The 7500-nt window shown below is 42.3% G+C and overlaps 1 long non-coding RNA gene across 1 annotated transcript in view; it reads left to right on the forward strand.

Annotated features, from left to right (window-relative positions):
* The first annotated feature begins 2538 nt into the window (after window positions 1–2538).
* Window positions 2539–7500, forward strand: part of LOC140565506 (uncharacterized) — a 6505-nt gene continuing 1543 nt past the window's right edge. The window contains exons 1-3 of the long non-coding RNA XR_011980598.1: window positions 2539–2768; window positions 2933–2988; window positions 6031–6113. This is a non-coding gene — a long non-coding RNA (uncharacterized lncRNA). The remainder of the gene's footprint in view (window positions 2769–2932; window positions 2989–6030; window positions 6114–7500) is intronic.

Below are 7500 nucleotides of genomic sequence, written 5' to 3' on the forward strand. Positions count from 1 at the left end.
AGTTTGTATTGGAGTGTGTGTTAGTGTACAGGAGTGTGTGTTAGTGTACAGAAGTGTGTGTTAGTGTGTATTGGAGTGTGTGTTAGTGTGTACAGGAGTGTGTGTTAGTGTATTGGAGACGTATTTGGACAGGGTCAGAAATATGTGTGTGTGTGTGTGTTAGTGTGTACAGGAGTGTGTTTTAGTGTACAGGAGTGTGTGTTAATGTATTGGAGTGTGTGTTAGTGTGTACTGGAGTGTGTGTTAGTGTGTACAGGAGTGTGTGTTAGTGTGTGCAGGAGTGTGTGTTAGTGTATTGGAGTGTGTGTTAGTGTGTACAGGAGTGTGTGTTAATGTATTGGAGTGTGTGTTAGTGTGTACAGGAGTGTGTGTTAATGTATTGGAGTGTGTGTTAGTGTGTACAGGAGTGTGTTAGTGTGTACAGGAGTGTGTGTTTGTGTGTATTGGAGTGTGTGTTAGTGTGCAGGAGTGTGTGTTAGTGTGTATTGGAGTGTGTGTTAGTGTGTACAGGAGTGTGTGTTAGTGTGTATTGGAGTGTGTGTTAGTGTGTACAGGAGTGTGTGTTAATGTATTGGAGTGTGTGTTAGTGTGTACAGGAGTGTGTGTTAGTGTATTGGAGTGTGTGTTAGTGTGTACAGGAGTGTGTGTTAGTGTATTGGAGTGTGTGTGTTAGTGTGTACAGGAGTGTGTGTTAGTGTATTGGAGTGTGTGTGTTAGTGTGTACAGGAGTGTGTGTTTGTGTGTATTGGAGTGTGTGTTAGTGTGTGCAGGAGTGTGTGTTAGTGTATTGGAGTGTGTGTTAGTGTGTACAGGAGTGTGTGTTAGTGTATTGGAGTGTGTGTGTTAGTATGTACAGGAGTGTGTGTTTGTGTGTATTGGAGTGTGTGTTAGTGTGCAGGAGTGTGTGTTAGTGTGTATTGGAGTGTGTGTTAGTGTGCAGGAGTGTGTGTTAGTGTGTATTGGAGTGTGTGTTAGTGTGTATTGGAGTGTGTGTTAGTGTGTACAGGAGTGTGTGTTAATGTATTGGAGTGTGTGTTAATGTACTGGAGTGTGTGTTAATGTATTGGAGTGTGTGTTAATGTATTGGAGTGTGTGTTAGTGTGTACAGGAGTGTGTGTTAATGTATTGGAGTGTGTGTTAGTGTGTATTGGAGTGTGTGTTAGTGTGTACTGGAGTGTGTGTTAGTGTGTACAGGAGTGTGTGTTAATGTACTGGAGTGTGTGTTAATGTACTGGAGTGTGTGTTAGTGTGTACAGGAGTGTGTGTTAGTGTGTACAGGAGTGTGTGTTAATGTATTGGAGTGTGTGTTAATGTATTGGAGTGTGTGTTAGTGTGTACAGGAGTGTGTGTTAATGTATTGGAGTGTGTGTTAGTGTGTACAGGAGTGTGTGTTAGTGTGTACAGGAGTGTGTGTTAATGTATTGGAGTGTGTGTTAGTGTGTACAGGAGTGTGTGTTAATGTATTGGAGTGTGTGTTAATGTACTGGAGTGTGTGTTAGTGTGTACAGGAGTGTGTGTTAGTGTGTACAGGAGTGTGTGTTAGTGTGTACAGGAGTGTGTGTTAATGTATTGGAGTGTGTGTTAGTGTACAGGAGTGTGTGTTAGTGTGTACAGGAGTGTGTGTTAATGTATTGGAGTGTGTGTTAGTGTGTACAGGAGTGTGTTAATGTATTGGAGTGTGTGTTAGTGTGTACAGGAGTGTGTGTTAATGTATTGGAGTGTGTGTTAGTGTGTACTGGAGTGTGTGTTAGTGTGTACAGGAGTGTGTGTTAATGTATTGGAGTGTGTGTTAATGTACTGGAGTGTGTGTTAGTGTACAGGAGTGTGTGTTAGTGTGTGTTAGTGTGTACAGGAGTGTGTGTTAGTGTACTGGAGTGTGTGTTAGTGTGTACAGGAGTGTGTGTTAATGTATTGGAGTGTGTGTTAGTGTGTACAGGAGTGTGTGTTAATGTATTGGAGTGTGTGTTAGTGTGTACAGGAGTGTGTGTTAATGTATTGGAGTGTGTGTTAGTGTGTACAGGAGTGTGTGTTAGTGTATTGGAGTGTGTGTTAGTGTGTACAGGAGTGTGTGTTAGTGTGTACAGGAGTGTGTGTTAATGTATTGGAGTGTGTGTTAATGTACTGGAGTGTGTGTTAGTGTGTACAGGAGTGTGTGTTAGTGTACAGGAGTGTGTGTTAGTGTGTACAGGAGTGTGTGTTAGTGTGTATTGGAGTGTGTGTTAGTGTGTACAGGAGTGTGTGTTAGTGTGTATTGGAGTGTGTGTTAGTGTGTACAGGAGTGTGTGTTTGCAGAGGATGGGTCAGGGTATATTTCATAATACTGTATATTCTCTCTGTAAAGTGTGTGTGTGTATATATATATGTGTGTGTGTTTGTGTGTAAATATGTGTGTGTGTGTGTGTGTGTGTGTGTGTGTGTGTCCCACACTTGTCTTGTGCAATATCCGGAGGACGCGGGGTTTTCCGTGTGGGCGGAGCCATAGCGTCCGCTCTGCATGCGAAGAACAGCCAGCGCGAGCGCCAGACTCGGTGAGACACGGTTACGCGCGAACACACACACACACACACACACACACACACACACACACACACACACACACTGCACACACAGCTGATTGCTGACTTTGCGCATCGGATTATTTATATACATATACTGCTACGAGTGTGTGTGTGTGTGAGTGTGTGTGTGTGTGTGTGTGTGTGTGTGTGTGTGAGGAGAGAGAGAGAGAGAGTGGTCACGGCTGTTTGCTCTCCGCTCGACCAGTTCCGGTGAGTTTGAGAGAGGCACGCGGATGTCCGCCACTGTGCTTTTAGAGCCGCGCGCGTTCAGAAGCGCGTAACCACCAGGGGTTTGACCGCAAGTTTGTTTGTGTGTGTGTGTGTGTGTGTGTGTGTGTGTGTGTGTGTGTGTGTGTGTGTGTGTGTGTAAACAGCTACCATAAGGACCTCTGCGGCGGGACACACTGCTACTGACCTGGATCAGAGAGAGGTGAGTAAACACTACACACATATGGGCTATATCCCGTATGTAATTATCTATATGTAATAATAATATAGCCCATATGTATTATATATATATGTAATTATCTATATGTAATAATAATATAACCCATATGTATTATATATATGTAATTATCTATATGTAATAATAGTATAGCCCATATGTATTATATATATGTAATTATCTATATGTAATAATAATATAGCCCATATGTATTATATATATGTAATTATCTATATGTAATAATAATATAGCCCATATGTATTATATATATGTAATTATCTATATGTAATAATAGTATAGCCCATATGTATTATATATATGTAATTATCTATATGTAATAATAGTATAGCCCATATGTATTATATATATGTAATTATCTATATGTAATAATAATATAGCCCATATGTATTATATATATGTAATTATCTATATGTAATAATAATATAGCCCATATGTATTATATATATGTAATTATCTATATGTAATAATAATATAGCCCATATGTATTATATATATGTAATTATCTATATGTAATAATAGTATAGCCCATATGTATTATATATATATGTAATTATCTATATGTAATAATAATATAGCCCATATGTATTATATATATGTAATTATCTATATGTAATAATAATATAGCCCATATGTATTATATATATGTAATTATCTATATGTAATAATAATATAGCCCATATGTATTATATATATGTAATTATCTATATGTAATAATAATATAGCCCATATGTATTATATATGTGTAATTATCTATATGTAATAATAATAAAGTACATATGTATTATGTATATGTTAGTGTCTATATGTAATAATTATGTAATAATTATACATATATATATATATATATATAAATGGGGCTGCACATTTATATGGTTTCATTACAGAACATGTGATGTCACATAAGGGAAATGATGTCATGCGTGAACTTGCTTGATATAAAAGGACAATTTGCAGGATTCTCATCTTCCATGACAGATTATCATTTATTTTAGCCCAGTATTACATACATGGGGGTGTTGGATCATTGACTTCTGGAGAATTCATCTTATATAAACAGCAGGACACTGTTTTTTCCTATGATTGTGCAGCCCTATGACATAATATGATTTTAGCATTAGGAACAAAACCCATATGTATTTCTATAATAATAATAATAATAATAATAATGCAGTGTTTCATAATATTGTGCACTCATATATAAATGTATATAATACAAAAATATTACAGCATTAAGAAAAATGTTTCTAGTAACATACAGGAGTGTGTTTTGTACTTTTTGTATGTCCGTATGTGTGTGTTTAAGTGTGTGTGTGTGTGTGTGTGTGTTTGAGTGTGTGTGTGTGTAATTGGCTCTCAGATCGAGCGTTCTATTGACTGCGCTGTATCTTCTGATTGATCTGATGGCATTTTGTGATTGGTTGGAGTGTCTGATGTGATTAGTGTTGATTAGGCTAGTGTGTGTGTGAGTAAGTGTGTGTGTGTGTGTGTACCTCATTTAGAGCTGCATTCAGAGTTAATGGATGGAGTGTGTCTGAAGGTTGGGGTAATTGGTGCACATGGCGTCTAATTCCACTCTAATGCATCTCTCACAAATTAAACACACACGCTGAAGCAGAGTCTTTATCTCCTGTGTGTGTGTGTGTGTGTGTGTGTGTGTGTGTGTGTGTGTGTTTAAAAACTGTGCCATATTATCCCCTCTCAGCTGCTCTTACAGCTCTTACTCAGAACTCCCAGTCTACACCGACCTCTCTCCACCCTCACACACACTGTCACTGTTCCTGTACCTTTACTCTCACAGCTCACAAGTTAAACTGCTGTAGGCTGAATGGGTGGGGTTAAACTGCTGTAGGCTGAATGGGTGGGGGTAAACTGCTGTAGGCTGAATGGGTGGAGCTAAACTGCTGTAGGCTGAATGGGTGGGGTTAAACTGCTGTAGGCTGAATGGGTGGGGGTAAACTGCTGTAGGCTGAATGGGTGGGGGTAAACTGCCGGAGGTTATTCGTGTGAGGCTAAATTGTGTGTGTGTGTGTGTGTGTGTGTGTGTGTGTGTGTGTGCAGGCGCATATGTGTGTTGCCGCTGTTCAGCAGTTAAGGAAAGTGATGTATGTTGCCGTGGCGACTCAGGGGACCCATCACTCCTGCTCTCTCGTTAAAGTCTCCTTTACAGATGCACACACACACACACACACCACACACACACACACACCACACACACACAACGTACTGTCTCCCTCCGTCATGAAGGCATTCATCCCTTTCTCCCTCGCTCGCCCTCGCTGCCTCTCTTAACCATTCCCCCATCCTTTACCTTCATCACTGCACATTAATCCCCCCCCCTCTCTCTCTCTCTCAGTGTGTATTGGGCGAGCTGAGCTGTGTTTTATGAGGAATGCTGGATAAATAGACTCTATTCTGTATGAGTTACAGTGTGGAAGTGAAGAAATGCATGACTGTCCTTGTAATAGTCTCTCTCTCTCTCTCTCTCTCTGTCTCTCTCTCTCTCTCTCTCTCTGTCTCTCTCTCTCTCTCTCTCTCTGTGTCTCTCTCTCTGTCTCTCTCTCTCTCTCTGTCTCTCTCTCTCTCTCTCTCTCTCTCTCTCTCTCTGTCTCTCTCTGTCTCTCTCTCTCTCTCTCTCTCTCTCTGTGTCTCTCTCTCTCTCTCTCTGTCTCTCTCTGTCTCTCTCTCTCTCTCTCTCTCTCTCTCTCTGTGTCTCTCTCTCTCTCTCTGTCTCTCTCTCTCTCTCTGTCTCTCTCTTTTCTCTCTCTCTCTCTCTCTCTGTGTCTCTCTCTCTCTCTGTCTCTCTCTCTCCCCCTCTCTCTCTCTCTCTCTCTCTCTCTCTCTCTCTGTCTCTCTGTCTCTCTCTCTCTCTCTCTCTCTCTCTCTCTCTGTCTCTCTCTCTCTCTCTGTTCTCTCTCTCTCTCTCTCTCTCTCTCTCTCTCTCTCTCTCTCTCTCTCTCTCTGTCTCTCTCTCTCTCTCTCTCTCTCTGTCTCTCTCTCTCTCTGTAGGATGGTAATCCCTGCTCTCCTTCTCGTTGTGGTGAAACTGACCTGTGCCAGTCTGACTGAGGCTCCGCCCTAACTGGAGTCAGGTAAGGTTCGGAACTCATAGCCGGCCTGTGATTGGTGCAGGGGTTTGATTGATGCGGACCTCTGCTCTATCCATCATTCTGTCCATCACTCATATTTCATTTATCGATCCAATCAGCATCTTTACATTAAACGACCCTGCTGCTCATTAGCTGAGTAAGCTAAAGTGGCGTGGCCTTGCACACATGCTTGCCTGTCATATTTCACTCCCTACAGGAACACACCCGTCAGGATTAACCCTCAGGAGTCACAGATTTAGCCTGTAAGTCCAGGAGCAAACAAATGAGGACCAGTCATAATCTGGGGGAGGGGTCTAGGAGCAAACAAGCTGGGGATTTGAGCCAATCATATTTACGGAGAGGACTCTTAGAGCAGCAAATTGGTAATGAGGACTAATCATTGTCAGGGGGGGGGGCCTACAAGCAAACGTGGTGACGATTAGGGCCGATTACCGTCATTGTGAAGGGGGAGGAGTCTGAGACAAATGAATAAGTGATAAGAACCAATCAACAAACGAGGTAGTGATTAGGACCAATCACAGTCAGGGGGAGGGTACTGTGATTCCGCCGGGATGGAGAACCCTCTCAGCACCAGAGAGCCAGTAGTGTGACCATCAATCTCTCTGAAATCTCATCACCTGCCGTCAAACTGTCAACCACACACACACACACACACACACACACACACACACATACACACACACTCATTCCTCAACTGGAGGGAAATAAATGTGTGTGTATTGGGGGTGTAAATTTCTGACGTCACAACAGCTTGTTCTGTCTGGACCTGGTGGTGGGATCTTGGCCATAAGGCCCATATCAGCAGTCAGACTAACCGAGTAGATCCTGCAGACCAGTCACATATATATCTGTGTGGGACAAAAGTATTGGGATGCACCTCCTACTCATCTGCCGGCCTGATGGACGAGTCTGGTGAAGGTCAGGTTGGTGAAAGTCAGGAGGACGTTAGGGGGTGAGTTGGGGTGGAAGAACTCGACTGTCCCGCACAGAGCCCAGACCTCAGATCTCCACCCGTCCAACACTTCTGAGGTGAACTAGAGTGGAGACTGCGAGCCAGACCCTCGGCCAACGTCAGTGTCCGACCTCACAGATGCTCTTCTGGCTGAACGGGCAGAACTTCCCACAGATGCCCTCGAATGTCCAGAAGAGTGGAAGCTTTCATATGAATGCCTGTGGTTTTAGAATGGGAAGCTCCTGTAGGTGAAACAGCGTTTCCAAATACTGGGTGTCCAAATACTTTTGTCCATATATTGAATTTGCTAGTAAGCCACTACACCCACTAGCCAGCTAATATAACTGCTAGTCTGCATATAGCATATAGTACATAGCAGTGTGTGTGTGTGTGTGTGTGCAGTGTAGAGCAGTTTGT

Source organism: Salminus brasiliensis, chromosome 11 (assembly GCF_030463535.1).
Source record: "Salminus brasiliensis chromosome 11, fSalBra1.hap2, whole genome shotgun sequence".
NCBI classification, from domain to species: domain Eukaryota; kingdom Metazoa; phylum Chordata; class Actinopteri; order Characiformes; family Bryconidae; genus Salminus; species Salminus brasiliensis.